Source organism: Microtus oregoni, unplaced genomic scaffold (assembly GCF_018167655.1).
Source record: "Microtus oregoni isolate MIOR12 unplaced genomic scaffold, Mior012 000000F_ref0000247, whole genome shotgun sequence".
NCBI classification, from domain to species: Eukaryota; Metazoa; Chordata; class Mammalia; order Rodentia; family Cricetidae; genus Microtus; species Microtus oregoni.
The window spans coordinates 56,073,242-56,095,339 of NW_024543059.1; positions in this window are offsets into that span (position 1 = coordinate 56,073,242).

Here is a 22,098-nt window from a genome sequence, read left to right on the forward strand (position 1 = left end):
GATAAGTATATCAATATTAAATAAAACAAAATGCATATTAAATGAATATTTCAATAAATGTAACTTTTTATCATAAAATATTAACTTTTTATCCATTTCTATTTTAGTTTCCTATGGAAAGCAAAGTGCTGTGTAAGAGCCTGCTCTGATTTCTTTACGAACTGTCTCTTTACTGATCACAGTAAACAATGCTGCCATTTGCAATAGTCTAAGGATTTTAAAGAACTATGATACCGCATTGTTATAATTCTAACAACCCATTTTTTATAAATGAATTTGTATTAACTCAATTAGACTTTCCTAGTAGGATGTGTAGACACTGCTCTGCAGTATTTTGGAAACACAGATGCTATTGGTAGGTGTTTATATTTTGCAGTATTATAGATTTTGGAGAAGCTTTACCCAAATTCCATTTTAGTGTAACAGCATCCTACATCCCAATAATTAAGCCCAGGAAAATGCATTCAAAATAGAAAATCTCACACTAAGGACTAATTACTGAATTTTTTTTAAAAAATGCACAATTTTTTTGAAATATGAGTTCTTCCTTAAGTTTTCTTTACTGTTTGTTTTTCTCACTACATTTTTGTTTCCTTTAGATTCTCCTACTCATTTTTTTTTTTTTTTGTGAAGTGCACAGTCACTATCATCAAAGAACACAGTCTGATATTGTGAGCTCCTCAAGCGGAACCGAACTCAAAACCACATGTATGTGGAACATTTATCAGAGAGGTAATAAAAATTGAAAACTTTTGTTTTGTATACTTATACTTTATTTTTGCATTTATACATAGATGTGCTTGTTTACAATCTGGCATACTAACAAACATTGCCATCTAATATGTTAAGAATAGAAAAATTACCAAGAATAGTGAAGACTGAATCTCTTAACACACTTCTGACTTTGGAGATGGCAAGTGCCTACTACTATTTACAGAGTAGCTTCTATTACATGAACAACATTCCCACTGTAAATGGCACTTGGATAACATCCCCACTAGAAATGTTTAGTGAAGGCATGTGTTGATCAGGGGAGAGAAAGGATGGTGGGTTAGGATAAAAAGAAAAAAAAAACTTGCTACTTAATACAGTTTTGACCTCTTTTTTTTTTAAACTTTCAGTCATGAAATTAAATGTGTTGAGTGATTAATTCCTTGAAATATAAAACGAAATTCTTTGAAGAGAGAAGTAACATGAGTAATAAAATTTCTGGCCAGATGGATTGTTTTCATTTGGACGTGTCTGCATTACAATCCTCCCAAAGAATACTAGAAATACTGAGAAAATCTGATTGTGGCCAATCTATAATGAAGTGAACAATACTGCTATAAAAATATGATCATTCTTTGTCCATTTGCTTCTCAACAATCATGCATTCATGCATTCTAGATTCCGTGTATCTAGAATGTCTATACAGTGTGAATGAAAACTCCTGAAAGGAAGCTGTGTCTGCAGACTGATTGGCTGATTAGGAGTTTAGTGCTCTTGCGGGATTGAGATGTTGCTGTTCCAAAGACTAAATGCCTTATCCTGGGCTAGTTCTAGCCATTTGGAACAGCCACTCCTTGCCCACCTCTTTGTCCGAATGAGCATCCTGTGACTAATAGATAAAACCTTCCTAGGATCTATTAACTTAGCCAACCACTAAACTTACCAATCCAAAGGCTCAGATAACATCTTACACCTATAGAAAAAGTTTCTTCATTTTGACATGCCTACCTCTCTTTTGTACTCACCAGTGTCTTTGAATCTGGCCTGCATTTATTATTTCTTTATTTCATAAAAATGATAAAAGCATCATGAACCTTCTCTCATGTTGAAACGTGGCATTAGGTGTAATCTAAATCTGTGAGGTAACCTAAATCTGAATGGCTCCAGAGAAGCTATCTTTATTCCCTTAAGATGAGAGCTTTAATTTTTGCATCTACCGTGGTATAAACAAAGGAAGAAATATAAATAAATTAAATAAATAAAAACAAAAATAAGTTGTCATCAGTGTTTTTGATCTTGACCATTCTTACAGGTGTAAGATGTGGGGTAAAGGGAAGGCTCCTCCATTGCTGATGGGAGTGCAAACTGGTACAGCCACTTTGGATATCAGTATGGTAATTTCTCAGAAAATTAGAAATAAACCTTCCTCAAAACCCAGTAATACCACTTTTGGGTATATGCTCAAAGGATTCTCAATTGAACTAAAAAGAAATATGCACAATTATGCTCATAGCATCTTTGCTTGTCATAGCCAGAATCTGGAAACAATCTAAATGGTCCTGGACTGAAGAATGGATGAGGAAAATGTAGTAATTTACACAATGGAGTACTACACAGCAAAACAAACAAATAAAAATAAATAAATAAAACAAACAAACAATAATGACATCTTAAAATTTGCGAGCAAATAAAGCTAGAAAATATCATATTGAATGAGGTAACCCAGACCTAGAAAGACAAATACCATATGTACTCACTCATACAGCCAAGACAACCACACTACAAATCACAATCCCAGAGAACCTAGATTACAGTGAAGACCCTAAGAGAGACATATGTTGATATAATCTACATAGGAAGTAGAAAAAGACAAAATATCCTGAGTAAATTGGGAGCATGGGGACCACAGAAGAAGGTTTATGGAGAGGGGAGAGAAAGGGATGGGAGCCGAGAAAAATGTATATCTTAATAAAATCAATAAAAAAGAAGTGAACATGAAAAAAGAAAGAAAAAATAGAAATAAACTCTGGGTAATATAGGTGGTCACAGAAAGCTACAAAGTTTGTACTGGTTTCTGACCCCCACCGCCATTTCCCTTTAAAAACAATGAAAACGCTGATTACCATCATTAATATTAATATTAACTATTAGTTGCTCATTGTTACTATGTTTAGTAGTGTATTGCATTATTCTGTTTGGTTTCTAAACAATTTTGTTTTGTGTTATCCCTTTAAATTAGAAGAAGAAAAACATGATAATATGACAACAAATAATTAGTAATTTACCTGAAAACTATGATGTTAGAGGATGAGATTCCCAAAATTTCACCATGGCCTTTTGCTCTGACAAATACATCTAGTAACTGTTGCTATTAAAATCCATACATTTGATAACAAAAGCAGCTTTGTCCCCTTCTAAGAATCTAATATAGAAAATATTAACCAAATATAGCTTTTTATATGATACAAGCAACAAATATTTTCAGTATATTTTCTAATTACAAATGAGATAGATGCTAGCTATTAAAATCTTTTAATAGCCCACTATTGAAAGAATTTATAATAAATTTTGTCAGCATACATGAAGACATCTATACAATCATAAAATACAGAAAGGTTCCTCTTAGTGAGCAACTTTTTTATGAACAGGGACTCAGACTCTATGAAAGAACAGAGGTTGGGGAGGTGGTTCAGAGTACTTGATGATTTTATAGAGGAACTGAGTTAAGTTCTCAGCATCCAAGCTAGACAGCTCACAGCCCTCTTAACTCTAGCTCCAGCCATTCCACACACTTTTGAACCTCCACTGATCGATGCTCTGCATATGTGTAACACACACACACACACACACACACACACACACAGAGAGAGAGAGAGAGAGACAGAGACAGAGACAGAGACAGAGAGACATATACACAGAGAGAGAGAAATACAGACAAATAAATACACACAAATAAATCTTTAAAGATTTGTTTTATTTATATATTTAAAATAAGTAAAGAGATAAAAAGTATATGATTGTGAAGCATGATTAATAAAACCTCAGGGTCAGAAGTTGGAGTTCAACCTGAAGGTCCGAAAGACAAAACTGTCTCTAACCGCGACCTCAGTCTGAAATGATGATCCTGCCTCCTAGAATCTCAGAATGAGGCTCTATTTTGAGAGCTGTCTCCTTCCATTTTGTAAACCTCTCTAGGGTTGGGATTAAAGGCAGGCGCCACCTGATTTCTATGCTAACTAGTGTGGCTACCGGGATTAAAGGTTTTGTTAGCATAACCTGGTCTGTAAGGCTGTCTAGTAGGGCTGTTTTACTCAGATCTTCAGGCAGACTTCATTTATTAAAATACAACTGAAATGACACTGCATGGTTGGCCTAAAATTTCATTTCTAAACTTAGATGCATATTTAGAAATCTATTTAGTAGTTCTTCACAGTCTTTGGAGGAATTAAACTATGATTTTAGTATCACAAACACGTGGACTTTAGAGGATCCTGGGAGAAAAATGTCTACCTTTAATTCCTCATCAGTTAGATGTATCTACTTAGCATGTTAAAAATATTCACTCCCTGTCAAGGAAATGAGAATATGACTTGTTCCGTCAGTGTATCTCAGAATACAGAGCTGGCAAGAGCAATATAAGTCCAAGAAATTTGTTCAGTCTCTCTCCAGTGAAACATCATTAAATTTAATTACAAAGAGAAACTTATTTTTGTTATACAAATAATATCCCCATGTAGCCTAATTTAAACTAATTGCCTACACAGTTTTCATTCCAAAGGGAAAACTAAAATAAGTGCTGAGATACTGAATATGTCTTTAATTACATTATCACATTGAATTCTGCTTTGACCCCTTTCAAAAGTTACTTTTGAAATCCGAAACATGCCTGCAAATTATGACAGACCTGTGATGTGTGCAGCTTCAATCCTCCATGACCTACTTTACTATGCATTTTGTTTTCTTTCTAACATAGAAAATATCCTGAGTGCTTATGTGAACATGAATAGATATGACATTTTTCTTCATTTTCACTTCTTGTCACACTATTTGTTAAGAGGAGACAAATTTATCTATAAATAAACTTTGTCTGGGCTTGGGGATTGAAGATTTTGCATACAAGCATGTTCCAGGTCTAGACAGTGTCAAATATACTCTCTGTAGAACTCTGTGGTCTAGTAACACAGGAACAAAGGGTGTAGCTGCTGATTTTTCTCCCAGCATGAAAGAAATAAGATTTTTAATTGGATTCAATGATGGCTTCACCAGATCCTTGTCATGAACCCTTTGATAGTAATAACTTTTAATAGACATCAGTCATGCGGCTGGAGAGAATCCCAACCATCATTAACTCAAACCATGACTGGCCTGAGACACCAAGGGACTGGAAGATACAGTGCAGTAGAGTCACAGTGCCCCACATTCTAGGATTTCCCTCTTATTTCTCTTTGACTAAAGTAGGGGGAAAACCAAATTATCTCTCTCTTGGTCATGGCGCAAATGATGACCCTTCCTTGAAGAGTAATTGTTTAAAGACTTATACACTTTAGCAGCTACCCAGGTTGTATTGCTCAGCCCACTGAGGAAAACTCACATAACATGCATTCTGTTGGAAACTTTGCGGAAGATTTGGTTTATTCTTCTTGGCGTTTTGCCATTATGAGTTTCATAGGAATGAAGGGAAGGCATTGTGCCCTCAGTGTGCAATCTGAAGACTGAGCAATATAGAGACTGCTGAACTTTTGCTTAATGCAGGTGCTACCAATTGCAGCCAACTACTATAAACTCAGAACATACAGAAGTACTTACATCAAGAACAAGACTGAATTACTGTGTTACTTCCAAAAGCATATTAGTAGGATGCTATCGTTTCTACAATGATGCTTCTGATTCTTTTTGCTAGATAATAATACTGTATGGTGGTTCAAAGAGAAGGTGTCCTAATCACCAATTAATTTGAAAATTCCCTCAAGTGAGCTTAAATAGTAACTCATTTAGCCAAATGCACTGAGTATTTTGACCTGTGGTTGCTTGAATGTAATTGGCCCCCGTAATCCTAAAAGGATTGAGACTCTTAGGAGGTGTGGCCTTGTTGGAGGAAGTCTGTCAGTGTGGGGGCAGGCTTTGAGGTCTCTTTCGCTCAAGCTTCCCTGAGTACCATGGATGATTTCCAGTTGCCTGAAAGATTTCAACTCTCAGCAACTCTTCCAGCACCATGTCTGCCTGCATGCCACCATGATCCAACCATGATGATAATGAGCTGAACCTCTGAACTGTAAGTAAGCCAGCCCAATTAAAAGTTTTCCTATAAGAGTCACTAGCAATAGAAACACAAATACATGAGTCAATAGAGTGAAGCTTAAAATGTTAGAATATCTCACCCAACCATACCTGAACAATAAATCTACAGAAAAAAAAAACTGATGTCTGTTCTATAAACTCTGGAGTCCCACTGGATATAGTCTTTATAGCTGAGTGATTTGAGTGGTTATTACCCTCTATTTATTACTTCATGTATTAGTTAATTTTGTGTTTCTATAACTAGGGACCTTGCAAAACAAATGAAGGGAAGTTTTACTTATATTGTTCTTGTTCTATGTTGTTTAGCAATTCCGTGTAAATTGAAACTTTCCCTACTGGAAAGAGAAGGGAGACACATAAGCCTAAGATATCTTTACTTAGACTTGGGAAATAAAAAAACTTTACAAGATTCAGGAAGTTTCTCCTGAAAATTAGAAAACTAACAAAGTCTGTTTTCAAATGTATAAAAACAGCCACCCTGTGGTGTGCAAGAGACAATCTATTGGTCCGAGCTGCATATGATGTATGAGTTATAAGTTTTATTTCTCAGCAATATGGTTGCCTTTGAGTCATCAATAATTCATAAGCAACCTTTGTCCCATAATTCTGTACATAGCACCAATAGATTTAATAGCTTGTCATGCTTGTGTGGAATTGTTTCTCCTGTTTGTTTTCCATACACTGTATAGGTCAAGTAGACATCTGCATGTTACCCCTGGAAATCAATCAACAGTTTGAGAATACTCAGTTCATGCTCACAGGGCTTGATGGACTTGGAAATAACGTAGGAGTCATCCAAGTGTCTATTCAAGGGGCATGGGTCACTTCATGGTAGATAGGAAGTAGACAGAGAGAAAGATAGGAAGAAACCAGACAAAATACCTTCCATCAGTAACTTACTTCCTCCATGTAGGCTCTGCCTCTTAAAATTTCTACCATCTCCCAGAGTAACACTCCAGCTAAGGAGCAAATGAGCAATCAAATGTAATTCTCAGTTACATCACACCTAACCTTGCTCCCTCATCTTTCCGAATGTGAGGTATAAAGCTGGAGAGATGCTGACTGTGAGTAGTTAAAATCATCAGGGCTCCACTTAGAAAGCTTTTAGTGACCCGGGGATAGGAAACCTTTAAATTGGAGCATTTTAAGCATTATGCACAAGTTGCCATCACCTTCTGAAGATCATAAAATTGTTTTGTTATAATGGATATTTACTATAATGAATCTCCTTGTAAAAGTCATTTTCCAATTTTAAGGAAATGGAAATGAAACAAATCTGATGTGCAATTTCTCTGTTTTGCATTAGTAAAGTGTCTGTCATGCATACATCACCCAGTCACTTCGTGTCAGACTTCTTCAGGGATCTTATTTTCATGATTTTCTTGGATGAGCTGTGTAATAATTAAGAAGCGACTAAGTATATTTGGGACGTTTGAGAAATTTGAACTGATGAAGATTGATGCCCTCATGAGACTGTACGGCTTGACTGAAGTCATGAGCATTGAAATAAAGCTTGGCTTGGCCTTGAGTTCTGACCCAGCTTCCTGTTCTTTAAAGTACATTATAAATATATATCTTGATTAAATAACTGTGATGAATTGCTTGACTATAGTACACAGTCAATGGATAATACCTGGTTTTGTGGAAGGATATCTACAAATAACTTATCTTTTAACTTAAATTTCTCCTCTTATTCTCCCATTAGCTACAATGTAAAATCTTGATAGGAAACAGCATAGGCAAGGACTCTTGCATTCACTTATTGCCCCTTTTTGGTTCTTTCTGCCCATGCTAAAAACACCCTTGTGTAGACAAGGCAGACCATGTCACACTCTGCTCAACTGTTTAGACTCCTTCCCTGATCCATATATATGCAAAGTCCAGCTTTATTTGTCATATGGACACAAGCAGTGTACAAATATATATTTGACACACAATGATGAAGCTATTTATTACACTCTGGGATTCTCATCTCCAAGAGTTGGAATCAGAATCTTTTTCTTTTTTTTATTGAAAATAGAGTCTTCTATTATACAATATATCCCAACGACAGTGTCCCCTCCCTACACTCCTGCCAACTCCCTGACACCTCCTGTCTCCCCAGGTCTATGCCCCAACTCTGTTAAACATTAGTGTATTCATGTTTTTTTTAAACAGTGTTTTCCTCATTAATCACGATGTTTAAAGATGTAAAATACATACCGAGGATGAATTGTTTACAAGAAGTATGTATATACACTACCCTACTGTTGGGTGTTTAAAAAGAAATTCTGTCTATGAGGTATTATGACTGAAACTTAATGACATTGTATTGAATGAAATAAGTCAGTTGTGGCATTATAAGCAACTGCATTCTTCTGTTTACGAATTAACTTAAATGACAGATTCATAGACAGAAAGAGTAGAAGTATGGTTTCTAATGCCTGGGGATATGAATAGGCAAATAAGCACTATAAAATATTATCATACAAGATAGACATACACTAGAGATGCTTTGACATCACCACATCATTTCAGTACCAGATAGCCAGCTGAGGACTTAGGCCTCAGCAATGCAAGCAATGGGTGCTTAGCTATCACCTGTAGAAATTTAAGAGATGGCATTATGTGTTGGGTTAATCATTAAAATTAAAGTGAATGATAAATCATTTGTTTGGAAGAAGATTTTTCAGTAACTACCAAGAATATTGCCAGAACCACACTTTCGCTGACTCCTGTGCACTAGCCTCTTGGTTACATTTTCTTTTGTCCTTTCAACTGCTGCTCTGTAAATGTTGAGCTGCTAAAATATTTTATAAGTGGCTTAATTGTGTGCAACTTACCAATCATGTGTTTCTGGGGAGATAAAACTCACACATTTGGGTGGCTAACTACCTCCTCACTTTGACAATTGACTCAAATGCCACTTTTTTGTGTTCATGTATATATGCCCTTTCACAGGTGTTTGGTTGTTTTCAGTTCTGTGTGCACGTCTGCCAGTGTCAGGTCCCATTCTCAGAACAATATTCTTTGCTTTCGGAGACAAACTCTTTTACTGTAATTTACCAATAAAGTTGCATGTCATGACACTGATGGTACTGGGTTCATGCCACCACTCTCAGACTTTTAGATAAGAGTTTCTTGGAACTGAACTCAGGTCTTAATGTTTGCAAACATCTTCTATTGGCAATTTCTTGAATTCCCCCCCAAAATAATCTGCTATTCAAGTAGGGGAGCACATTATTAGGCACGTGATATTCAATGCCCTCTTTTTCTGTTCTTCTTGGTAGTCATCTTTCCCAAGGATCTTGGTAAAAATGCAAGCCTATGGTAATAATGAATCAAGCAGAGAAAAATGTATACTTGATTGTCCAAGAAATGAAATTTTTTTCTGAGTAAGAGCAGAGAATAGAGTGTGTGTGTGTGTGTGTGTGTGTGTGTGTGTGTGTGTGCTTCTTTGAGAACGGGCCCCAGTCACTAAGTAGATAATATTAGCTTACCATGTAGGCACTCTCGTTTTAGTCTAACCTTTCCAACTATCAACAATCCTCCTGCCTCAGCCTCCTGAATGCTTGATTTCTAGTTGTCAACCACCATGTTCAGCATAGATTGTTTCAAAATAATTTTTATGGTCACTTTAGAACCAAACATTGTGGTCTTAGAGTAACTTCCAGAGTAAATACCAGAGTACTCCTGGCCATATTTTCCTGCTTATATGTGTGCATGTTAATTTTTCTATTAAGAGTATTTAATTTATTGTCTCATACATTAATAGCCTTATTTAACTAATACATAAAATGTACAAATACAGATGCTGAATATACATTGCGGTTGTTTGAATAAAAGTGGCCTCCAGAGGCACATGTGTTTGACGGCTTGGTCACGAGGGAGTGGCAGTATTTAAAAGTGTTAGGATGTGTGACTTTGTTGGAGGAGACACATCAGTGGAGGTGGGTTTTGAAGTTTCAAGAGCCCAAGTCAGGCCCAGTCTCTCTCTCTCTTCTGGCTGCTTGCTGTTCCAGGTGTAGAAACCTTAGCTCCTTCTCTAGCACAGTGTTTACCTCTGTACCTTCATGCTTCTTGCCATGCTGGTAATGGACTAAACTCCTGAACTGTAGACACCTCCAATTAAATGTTTTCCTTTATAAGAGTTTTTGTGGTCATGGTGTCTCTTCACAGAAAAAAAAATCTAAAAAAAAAAAAAAAAGCAGTGACTAAGACATATCCTTAAAGAGAATTACTTCTCATTTGTATTCTGAAAATATGTGCTTCACTTTGGAACTTGAACAATCAATGGTGCACACACAGAAACACAGGAATATACATCAATAAAATAAAACCCCTAATCAAGAAGCTGTTTGTAATTGATACTGTTTGAAAAGATGAAAAAACAGTGCTCTCCTATGGAGTGTCACTGGGTATTTCAACCATACATAAGGTCAGATCCTACAAGAAGAAGTATGTGACCAACAAAAAATGGGTTTTGTTTGTTGTTGATATTGGTGGTGTTGGTGGAGGTGGGTGGTGGTGGTGGACGTGGGGGTGGTGGTGGTAGTGGAGGTGGGTGATGGTGGTGTGTGTGTACGTGTGTGTGCACTATTTGTTTGGTTTTGGTAATTTTTCTCAAGGTTCCACTTTTAGTTTGATATACTTTCTGTTTGTTTTGTTTTTGAGAGAGACACATGAATGGGCAAGGAAGTTGGTTGGTGGATCTTGGAAAGGTTGAGGGAATGGAAATGACACAATTGAAATATAGTCTATGAAAAGTTTTCAATGAAAATTAATTAATAAAAATTAGATATTTCTGTTTTTCTTTTTTTTTTAATTTATTTATTTATTAAGGATTTCTGCCTCGTCCCCACAACCGCTTCCCATTTCCCTCCCCCTCCCCCAATCAAGTCCCCCCCCTCATCTGCTCGAAGAGCAATCAGGGTTCCCTGACCTGTGGGAAGCCCAAGGACTGCCCACCTCTATCCAGGTCTCGTAAGGTGAGCATTCAAACTGCCTAGGCTCCCACAAAGCCAGTACGTGCAGTAGGATCAAAAACCCACTGCAATTGTTCTTGAATTCTCAGTATTCCTCATTGTCCGCTATGTTCAGCTAGTCCGGATTTATCCCATGCTTTTTCAGACCTAGGCCAGCTGGCCTTGGTGAGATCCCAATAGAACATCCCCATTGTCTTAGTATGTGGGTGCACCCCTCGTGGTCCTGAGTTCCTTGCTCGTGCTCCGTCTCCTTCTGCTCCTGATTTGGACCTTGAGATTTCTGTCCGGTGCTCCCGTGTGGGTCTCTGTCTCTGTCTCCTTTCATCGCCTGATGAAGGTTAATATTCCTGAGGATGCCTATGTGTTTGTCTTTGGATTCACCTTATTTAGCTTCTCTAGGAACATGAATTATAGGCTCAATGTCCTTTATTTATGGCTAGAAACCAAATATGAGTGAGTATATCCCATGTTCCTCTTTTTGGGTCTGGCTTACCTCACTCAGGATAGTGTTTTCTATTTCCATCCATTTGTATGCAAAATTCAAGAAGTCCTTGTTTTTTACTGCTGAGTAATACTATAATATGTATATATTCCATACTTTCTTCATCCATTCTTCCGTTGAAGGGCATCTAGGTTGTTTCCAGGTTCTGGCTATTACAAACAATGCTGTTTTTCTATATGGAGTTTTTTAACCTTATAGGTTAGAGGCATCTCTTATGAAAATGAAGTAGACTTTCCAAATTTTAAAAAAGTATGTTCAGCATAACATCCAACTTTGAAACTCGCAATGTTATTAGAATATTATCAAGGAAGGATGGGGCACAGCATGGCTTGATGGAATTTTTGCCAAATAAGTAGGATTCAGTCCAACTAAGCGATGAAAGATCATTGCCTTGGGAAGGAGAGGAACCTTCCAATAGACACAAGTGAGCCCACTGGTTAATCACAGCCACTTAGGAGATCTGGACTCTGTGACTGAATATCTTGACCTAGAATTTAAAACAGACATTAATTATTTGCATCAATCACTCTTTTACTAAACTCCAAGCATTAGTTTAGATCATTTAAAATGTATCAGAAGCCAGAGATTGATTGTATGTGTTTACCACACAAAATGAGCTAAAATATTATCAAAAGAAAATTGCCTTCTATGTTCTCCTACAATTCTTTAAAACTTTTGTTTAAAATTTGTTTATGTCTTAACCTGCTGTATGCTCAAACCAAGCAAGTCTTTTATCAAAAACTAACGTTAAAGTCTCAATGGGATAGTTACAAAATTTAGGAAATTTTCCTTTGTTTACATCAAGGGCTGTGACTAGCAGAAGTCTGACATACAAATCATCAACTTTTAGGGTCCTCTGAGCCATACTACCAATTATAGGGGTCATGTATGTCTTGAGAAAGTCTGTGAGTCATGTTCTAGTCAGGATGATTAAAAACCACTGTCTTCAAAACAGCTGGTGTAGAATCGTTGCTGCCTTAACAGCCAATTAGGTTTGTTGTCGAAATCTGAGTGTCTGTCCAGCATGAGAAGAAAATAAAGACAGAGATAGACAATTTCCTAGACAAAAACCAATCTTTACAACATATAGAAAGTTGATACATTTAAACCATAAGACTAAAATACCTTTAGTACTGTAAAATGTTAATAAATACAAGCAATAGCTGAAAAATTTTGCAGTCCCACAGCAGTAAACACAACTCGAGGATTAATCTCACTTCCTCACAATCCTGCCATGTTTTCAGTCAATCGGGGGTACTTGTGCTTCATGGTCTCCTCAATGGAGCACCAAAAGGGACTCCATGGGCTCACACCGTAGTCCTCCCTGTACACAGTATAGGGCTCCTTCATCCCAGACTGGCTCTTGTGGACACAGTCTGTAGAATTGTGCATTCAGTACTGCTAGCACTTCTTTGTAGGGTTAAAGACACAGAAATATACAATAATCAAAAGCAATTTTAATCACATACAGTACATTACTTATTTTATTTTTAAAACAATCTTTTTTATTTTACATACCAATCCCACTTCCTCCTGCTCCCTGCACCTTCCCCCCACCCTGACCCCTTATACTCACCCCCCCCCCCATCTACTCTTCAGAGAGGGTGAGGCCTCCAATTGGAAGCCAGCAAAATCTGTCACATCACTTAAGGCAAGACAAAGGCCACCCCCCCCCCCTGTAGCTAGGCTTAGAAAGGTATCCTTCCATAGAGAATGTGCTTCAAAACACCAATTGATGCACTAGGGATAAATCCTGGTCCCACTGCCAGTGTCCCTCCAGATTTTCCAAGCCACACATCTGTCACTGACATTCAGAAGCCCTAGTTCGGTCCAATGCAGGTGTCACAGCTGTCAGTTCAGAGTCAGTCAGCCACACTAGCTGGCATCAACCGTCTCTGTGGGTTTCCCCATCATGGTCTTGAGCCCTTTGCTCATATTATCGCTCTTCCTTCTCTATCACTAGACTCCAGGAGCTTGTACAAGTGCTTGGCTGTGGATCTCTACATCTAATTCTATCAGTTACTGGATGAAGGTTCTATGATGACAATTAGGTCTTCAATCTAATTACAGGGCGATGGCAGCTAAGGCACCCTCTGCACTATTGTTTACATTTTTAAAGGACTGGGGAGATGGCTCATTGCTTGTGGTGAAAGTATGGGAAGTCAACTCATCTCTTCAGAAACAATAAATGAGCCTAGTGTGTGGCCAGGCTCGTAAGCTCATCACAATGTGTGTGTGTGTGTGTGTCTGCACATGTGCGTGCACGCTTTGAGGGGTATTGGAGGTGACAGAAGTGTTCCGGGAGTTATTGCCATGCTTATCTAGCTTAATAATGGAGCTTCAGGTTTATAGAGCGACTCTGTTTTCAAAGTATGGAGGAATTGTCAAAGAAATTACCTGAAATAAACATAGGGCCTCCACACAGGTGCCTGGAGAGGTGCACACATGCCCACGCATGCATAAGCAAGTGCATGTGCACATATATGTACGCACACACATACACACAGCAAAGCAAACTAAAATTAAAATGTAAAAATAATAAACATGAAAATATTAAAGTAAAAAATAGTTAGTTAAGCTTGAATAATGGGCCAAATAGTTTATAATTAATATAAGCCTCTGTATATTTATTTGGAATTGAATGGCTGTGGGACCCAGTAAGACAGAAACTTCCATGTGAACATAAAAAGAAATAAATATGAAAAATAAGTTTAAAAAAGAAAAAAGAATACAGCTCATTTAGAGTAAGAATAAAACCTAGGAAACACGCTTGGAAATAAACTGAGAAAAAGATGGGTTTGGCTACTCACTGAGGTTTTCGAAAAGCAAGGTGGAGTGAAGGTAGAAAAATGGGAGGCAGAGAGGAGAGGAAGGGAGTCTCAGAGTTCCAGAGGTGAACACGTGAAGACAGGAGGCAGTGATGAGGCAGGGTTAAGAAACTGATGAGAACATCTAGTACAGGTGTTGGGTTCCCACTCTTCCTCAGGTAAGATGCTGGTTTCTCTCTCTACCCTGGTCAAGGTGCTGGGTTCTCACTCTGCTCTGGTGCAGGTATTTTTTTTCCTGATTTTTCTCTTCCATTTAATAGCTATTACACAAAACACTATAATTCAGATAGTGTTAAGCTTTGGCTATTCACTAGCACTCTAAATGTATCTTTACTTTGCCATTTTATGGCAATACATCACTTCAGAAATCTAAAATACAGATATGTATTAAATAGTTAATCTACACAATGGGTATAAGACAATTCCAGTGTGCTCAGTGTATCAAACATTCACTATCCATTATGACAACCTGAGTTCAGATGCTCAGAACATACATAAAGCTGGGTACAGTCGCATGTGTCTGCAACCTAAAAGATCTTAGGGCAAGATGGGAGTTGGAGACAGAATTTCAAAGGCCAGGTTTTCCTCGTGCATGCAACAGCCAACAAGAGAGCCTTCCTCAAGCAAGGAAGAAGGTGAGAGCAGATTCTAGAGGTTGTCTTCAGACTTTTTTGATGCTCATCTTGGTATGTGTGTGTTCATATTCACATACACAAGAACATACATACATACACATGCATGTTAAGATCATATAAAAGAAAATTCCAATAGAACAGTGACCACATAGGAAAATTACTTAGATTTGTTGAGGGTGATTTTGTGCATCTCTCATAGCAATATTATGAGAAAATATCGAAGGATTATTTAAATGCTTTCTCCATAAAATAAAACTTAGAAGACTCTTACAAGCAATCATAATCTTGTTGAACAAAATGTTCTCTTTTGTGCTTTAGATTTTCTTGGCTGAATCTTTAAATTACTTCTCTTTTTCCTGAATATCTATTCTAAAAATCTGTCATTAAGAACATTTAATTATTCTTGAAATATTTGCCTCACATATAAACGTTTGGCTACCATCAGACACTATTTCTGAAGTAACATATAAGGCGGTCCAAATATCTAGCCATCAAATAGAATTACAATGGAATGATTCACTAAGGGAAACAGAATGGGAAAGAATTTTCAGAGCTCAGAGTGAAGATGTGAAGGAGACAAGAAATTCAAATTATAGATCATGGATTTTTTTTATTTTTATTTTTTACTTAAATTTATTTATTTATTAAGGATTTCTGCCTTGTCCCCACAACCGCTTCCCATTTTCCTCCCCCTCCCCCGATCAAGTCCCCCTCCCTCATCTGCTCAAAGAGCAATCAGGGTTCCCTGACCTGTGGGAAGCCCAAGGACCGCCCACCTCTATCCAGGTCTCCTAAGGTGAGCATCCAAACTGCCTAGGCTCCCACAAAGCCAGTACATGCAGTAGGATCTGGTTCAAGCACAATTGATAACTTCAGCAGAGGGTGATAAGAACAAAGTCCATTTCTCACGTCAGTCTCTCAGAATGCTCCTCTGTTGGTAAAAAAGTTTACATTTCCATTCTATTTTTTAAATTTGATTGATATATAATATTTGGAGTTATATCAATGATCAGAGAGAGAAGTTAATTGCATGAAACATGAATTAATTCTTTTTGTTTTTTTTTTTTTTTTAATGCAGAGTTTCTCTGTGTAACAGCCATAGCTGTCCTGGCACTAGCTCTTGTAGACCAAGCTGGCCAGAAACTCACAGAGATCCATCTACCTCTGCCTCATGAGCACTGAGATTAAAGGTGTGCACCACAACTACCCGGCATGAATTCTTAAAGTATTGTGTCAGGCTCCCTGAGTGGGTAGATGTTTCATGAGCACTGAAAGGTGACACACTTTTGGAATGAACTATTCCTGGTGTCAATGGTAATTTCTTCTTTATATTAATTTGGGATCTCAGTACTGGAGCTAGAGGAGTCTGAGGATGATGAGATCATAGCAACATTTTTCAACACCATACAATGTCCCAGAGTTTCCAAAATTTGGCTGTGCTCTTTGAATCAACAAAAAGCGATTTTGTGTTTGCAGGTGTTTTGAAGATACACACTGTATTTGTAATTTGTGTGTTGAGCTCTAAATATATTCAAGGAGTGACTTGCAGTCTTCACAAGGAAAATATGAGCAAATCATTAGTCACTAAGTATCAGCAGTGTAAGTAAAGTGCATCCCAACATTGGTCTCCTAATAATGGAAGTGGGGTTGTCTCTGACTCTTTGTCTGCTCATAGTACCTGCTTCCTCCTACTGGGTTGCCTTATCCAGCCTTGAAATGAGGGTTTATACCTTGTCTTGTTGCATCTTGTTATGCCAAGTTCTGTTGCTACCACTGAGAAACTTGATCTTTTCTGAAGGGAAACAAAGGAGGAACAGTGGACCTGGAGGAGAGGTGGTGGGGGCGGGGAGAAGAAGGAGAGGGAGAGGGAAAGGAGGCACTGCTTAGGGTATAGTGATGAGAGGAGAATAAGCAAGGAAAACAGGACAATAAAAATAATTTTTACAGAGAGAAAACCAAAATGTACCCATAAAGACTAAATTCAGGCTTCCTAGTACCTTCTTACTTGAGTAATTGTTTTGTTGCTTTATTGGTAGGCCATGCCAAAACAACAGCTTTTATAATGAGACATTTTCAGCAAGTATTCTTTAGTAGGTGTTTTAGTTTCCTAAAGAATGAATTCCCCAAAACTTGGCGCTTCAAACAACACCCACTTGTTTTCTCACCATTTTCAAGGCCAAAAGTCTGAAAGCCGTGTTGGCTGGGCCACACTTCCCACAGGGGCTCAAGAGTAATTGTTCCCACCATGTAGAGTTTCCAGTGGCTCCAGATTTCCTTGGCTTGCGGCCACTTTATTCCAATCCTCTTCTCCATTGTGAGAATCACCTTTTTCTTTTCTTTTGTTTTCCTTCTTCTAGCATATATTTGAATGCATTGGGGAACTATTTGGATAATCAAGGCTAACATTTGGAATCTTACATAAATCTTTTGTTTAGCCATATAAAGTAGTACTCACAAATTCTAAGGATTAGGAATTAGACATACCCTGGGTGTTTGTTGGCCATTATTTAGCCCACTACGAAAAGGACAGCAACTCAAAGGCACTGGTATTGGACGAGAATGTGTTGGACTAAGAAGTTCAAATACCAGACTATCTACTTTGTATAAGATCTCTTCAAGGAAATGCTGAAAAGTCATGGGTTTAATATTTTCAATTGTTTCAATCTCTGATGGAGTTTCTCTGCCTTCTAGTATTATTTCAGAATATAAAATGAAGACAACTGTTTTCCAGGAATCTTAGGACACATACTAGAAATTGCTTTACCCTTGAACTTATAAAATTCACTCTTCCAAAGCAAGAATAAAAACTACAAGGAGGAAGGATGAACAGGCTGCTCTCATAAAAATGATAGCTGCATGCCATCTCTGTGCTTTCTTTTTGTAGGAGATTCACCAGCTACCATCCTGCCCTAGGGAAAAATGTTGCCATTTTCAGAGCAAAGTGTTGTTTTTATATAGGGAAATGACAGTTTTCTTCAACAGTAAAACTGAATTAACTTCTGGGGGAAAATGCAGTAAAAATGTCAAGCTCATAAAATATAACATGTTTTAAACATCTGCACATGTTTTTGACTGACCTGATCAAGAAAGAAAATGTCCTGTAGGCACTTCTGACTCAGACAGGGACTGCGTGGCTGAAGGATAGGTTTGGGAATAGATGGTGAGTTAGAAAGGACAGGGAAACAGAGGTGAAAGAAGGTGAACCTCCATAGAGTACAGGTATATAAGTAAGTAGATAGTGGCACTCTCGGGAAAGATAATCACTGCTCAAGTTCACATTTGAACAAAACTTGATTAAATTGTCTGTGAGGTTGATGCAAGTTTTAAATCTCTAAACTAGCAGACATGATAGGAAACACACGTCTCTCTGCTTCCATTCCTCCCTCTCTCCCTCTTTTCCCTCTCTTCCTTTCTTCTTTCCTTATGTTCTTCCTTAGATTTTTGTTTGTTTGTTTGTTTTGGTTTTTCAAGACAAGGTTTCTCTGCAGCTTTCGAGTCTTCCTGGAACTCACTCTGTAGACCAGGCTGGCCTCGAACTCATAGAATCCACCGGCCTCTGCCTTCAAAGTGCACCACCACTGCCTGGCTCTTCCCAAGACTTTAATCTCCCTCACTTTTTGTCCATTCTTTCCATTTCTCATTATTCTTCCTCACTCTTTCTTTGCTCTCATTCTTTCTCATTCTCTTCCATTTATGTCTCTCTTAAATACCAACTCTATTATCTCTCTGCTCTTCCATGATCTAATGATTAGCTTTCTGCTGTTGTATAATGAAATTCAATGTATATATATGATGTGTGTATATATTTTCATGTTTACATGGCCACATGTGCTGGGGTTGCAGATGGTTTGGGCTGCCTGCTGTGGGTTCTTGTGAACAGGTCCTCTGTAAGAACAGCAAGTACTGTTAACACTCAAGACAGCTTCTAAAGTATGTTTTGAATACAGGTTTTAATTTAATAACTTTATAATATTTAGTCCTAGGATCTAGTTTGTTTACCTCTTACAAACTGAATGTTGACTGAGCATTCTCTCAGAGAAATTATTTGGGCTGTTGAAAATACTGTTTAGTCATAGCAATTGGATGTATGCATTTAACCCTTGTAGTAGTAATGATGTTTTAACGGAAGCTGATATATCCTCTTTGAAGTGTTACAAGAATGATTTTGCTTTTAGATCTTACAAGGCATCTATTAATATTCTAGAACAAATTGCATTTTCGTGAATGGAAGTGGACAAATGTATTATTATTTACAAATTGAGTTCTTTTTCTATTCTAAGGCAGAGCATACTGGTGTAGCATAACCAATTTTTCTCAGGAAATTTTTACTGCATCCTGTGACTCAGTAAAAGTGTAATGCAAGCTGAGTTTCTCTCCTGAAAAAATTCAAATACAGCTTTGACTGGTGTGTAGTGCAGTTGGTAGAGTGCTTACCCAGAATTCACGAAGACCTAGTTTCTATCCCCTGGATGACATGAGGCCTAGCATTTTGGTGAACATTTATAATTCCAGGATTTGTAGAGTTGTTGCAGAGGAACATAACATGGTGAGACTGAGGTCTCTCTGGGATACCATAGACTTAAACAAACAAACAAATAAAAAATATCCAATACCCAAATAGAAATGCTGGTTGTGGTGGCACATCCCATAGCAGCCTTTGATTCATCTGTGAGTTCAAAGACAGCCTGGTTTTCATAGTGACTTTCAAACTTTCTAGAACCACATCGTTTGACCTTTCAAAAATATACCATCTTCAAAGCATTTGACCATCCAAAGTATTTAAATATCAACCCAACATTATGAGTGTGGAATTTGATGTTTGGCTTTAGGTGATGTATCACAGTACAAATGCAGGTAGTCTGAAGATGCTTACCTATGGACCCATGCATCAAGTTTATATGAGATAAAGGAACTTAATATTAAACATCTCTTTAATTCCCAAGATATCACACTAAAAATCCAAAACACTTTTGGTCCCAAGTGTTTCTTAAGAGAGACCAACACCCTAATGTATGGGTTTGTTTCTGCTGTTATGTTATATAGAAATTGATCACTAGTCAGGTCCCTGTTTTATCTTATATTTTCTGAATTAACATTGTCCTCCTTGATTCTAGCAGATGGGAAAGTGATGTTTTCCAGAAGCTGTAGTTTGGAAAAGAATGGAAAATGTTTTGATTTTATAAAAATGCTCTTATGCCCTGGTGGTTCCAACTAGAAAAAGACTGCTGCTCTTCAGACTTGGGGAACATCCTAGAAGGGGAATAAACCCTGTAGAGTGAGAGGATCAGGAAATCAACTGTGAAACTGTCTCCTAGAAATGCCTGGGAAGCTACACAGGTGATGCTGCGGCGATACTGCTGCCCAAGTAAGGCATGAGCAATGGCAATACATGAGCATGTAAACCCAGAAAGGAGAAAGGCACACTTTGTCCTCCTCATAGAAAAAGGAATGAAGGACTGATGAAAGACGGAAGGATTAGTTATACCAAGGGCTTAGTCCCGTAATTGGTTATCCAATACCAATGGTCAGCCCTGAAATAGTACATATCTAAACAAGACTAAATGGATTCAGCAGATTATATCTATATATTTTACTTCTATATATGTAATAATAATTGTATAATAATATAATATTATATTGTAAAGTATTATAATACAAGAATACAACTTAATAACCAGCCAAAGAGGCCATGAATTTTGGGGGATTTCGCAAAGTGAGGAGACATGAAAGAATTAATGGAGGATGACAAAGGAAAATGTTATTATATTTGAATTGAAAATGTTAATTATAAAATAGTAAGACTTATTTAAAAAGCAAGCCAAGCACACTCATAATATCCACCTGAACCTGTAGCTTGGCATCTGCACATTAAAAATCATCTTTTATGATGCCACATGTGCTTTATTTGTAGTGATATCTTGATTAGCAAACCATTAACACTTTTCTTAAAATTGTAAAACAATATTTAAAAAAAAAACAACAACTGAAACTCAGGTTTCGTACTTCACTGTATTTGCAATGGGGAGTGAAGAAATGGTTGCCCATTCAAGGATTCCTTTGAATAAGTCTCAAATGCTCTAAAGTAAAGAAGTGAAATATTTCACAAATGTGCCAAGCCACTGTCATCAAGCTTCATGGTAGCAAGGAGCATTATGCTCAGACACGGGGAAGATAACACCAGGACATTAGTGCGGGAATGGATTTGGGGTCGATTGTAATCAATGTGCAGGAGAGTTGTATATAATATATAAAAAGACTTATAGTGTCTGCATCAGGCTATAAAGCATTCATAAATGATGTCAAATATATATGCAAATTGAAGACCATAAATGATCTGATCGTTCAAAGAAGGGAGAGAAATTTTGGATAAGAAAATTAAGCTTAAATGTTATGTGTGGCTTTTTGGGACTACAGGGGTACAAATTTATTTTCATCATATATCTACCTTATGAATTATTTATTATTCTAATAAAATAACATCATTTTACAATTAAAAAATCAGAGACAATTTCATAGAATTAAGACGTTGCTCTTTAGATTGCATTTGGTTTTCATGAGCATTCTGATTTTGATTTGAATATTAGCTAGCCAACTAGGCACTGACAAATACTGAAATATATTTAGTTCTTCGCCAAATGTGGAGCTGCCTCAACTGTTGCCTTCTGGGTTCCATGCGTACTCATGAATTAGAACTTTTAATATAAGGGTAGAGAGACATGGTAAAGGCAAAAGCATTTTTGGAAATGATGTTAGTTTGTATCTGTTGGGCACACACAGTAAAAGGTCATCAATAAGTCTTTGTGGCTTCCTTTGTTTACCAACAATGTAAGATTCAGACCTTTTTCTAATGGCTTTCAGATTACTAACATAAATAATAATTGTATAACAATTTATGTATCATGCTAAATACAAGTATTATGAAACCAAGTCTTTGCTTTTTATAATAATACATTTGATCTCAATATCTCACATGGTATTTGAAAGCTAGTTTTACATATACCCTATTCCATTCTATTATAAATAACCCCTTGTTGTATTTTTTCTGTACACATAAAGAATAAACCATTTTAAAGCCATAATGACTGGGTTGAGTTCAGCAGCAGACTTCTTGACTAGCATGCTAGAGAGCAAGGATTTGATCGGAAGTACCTCAACACATC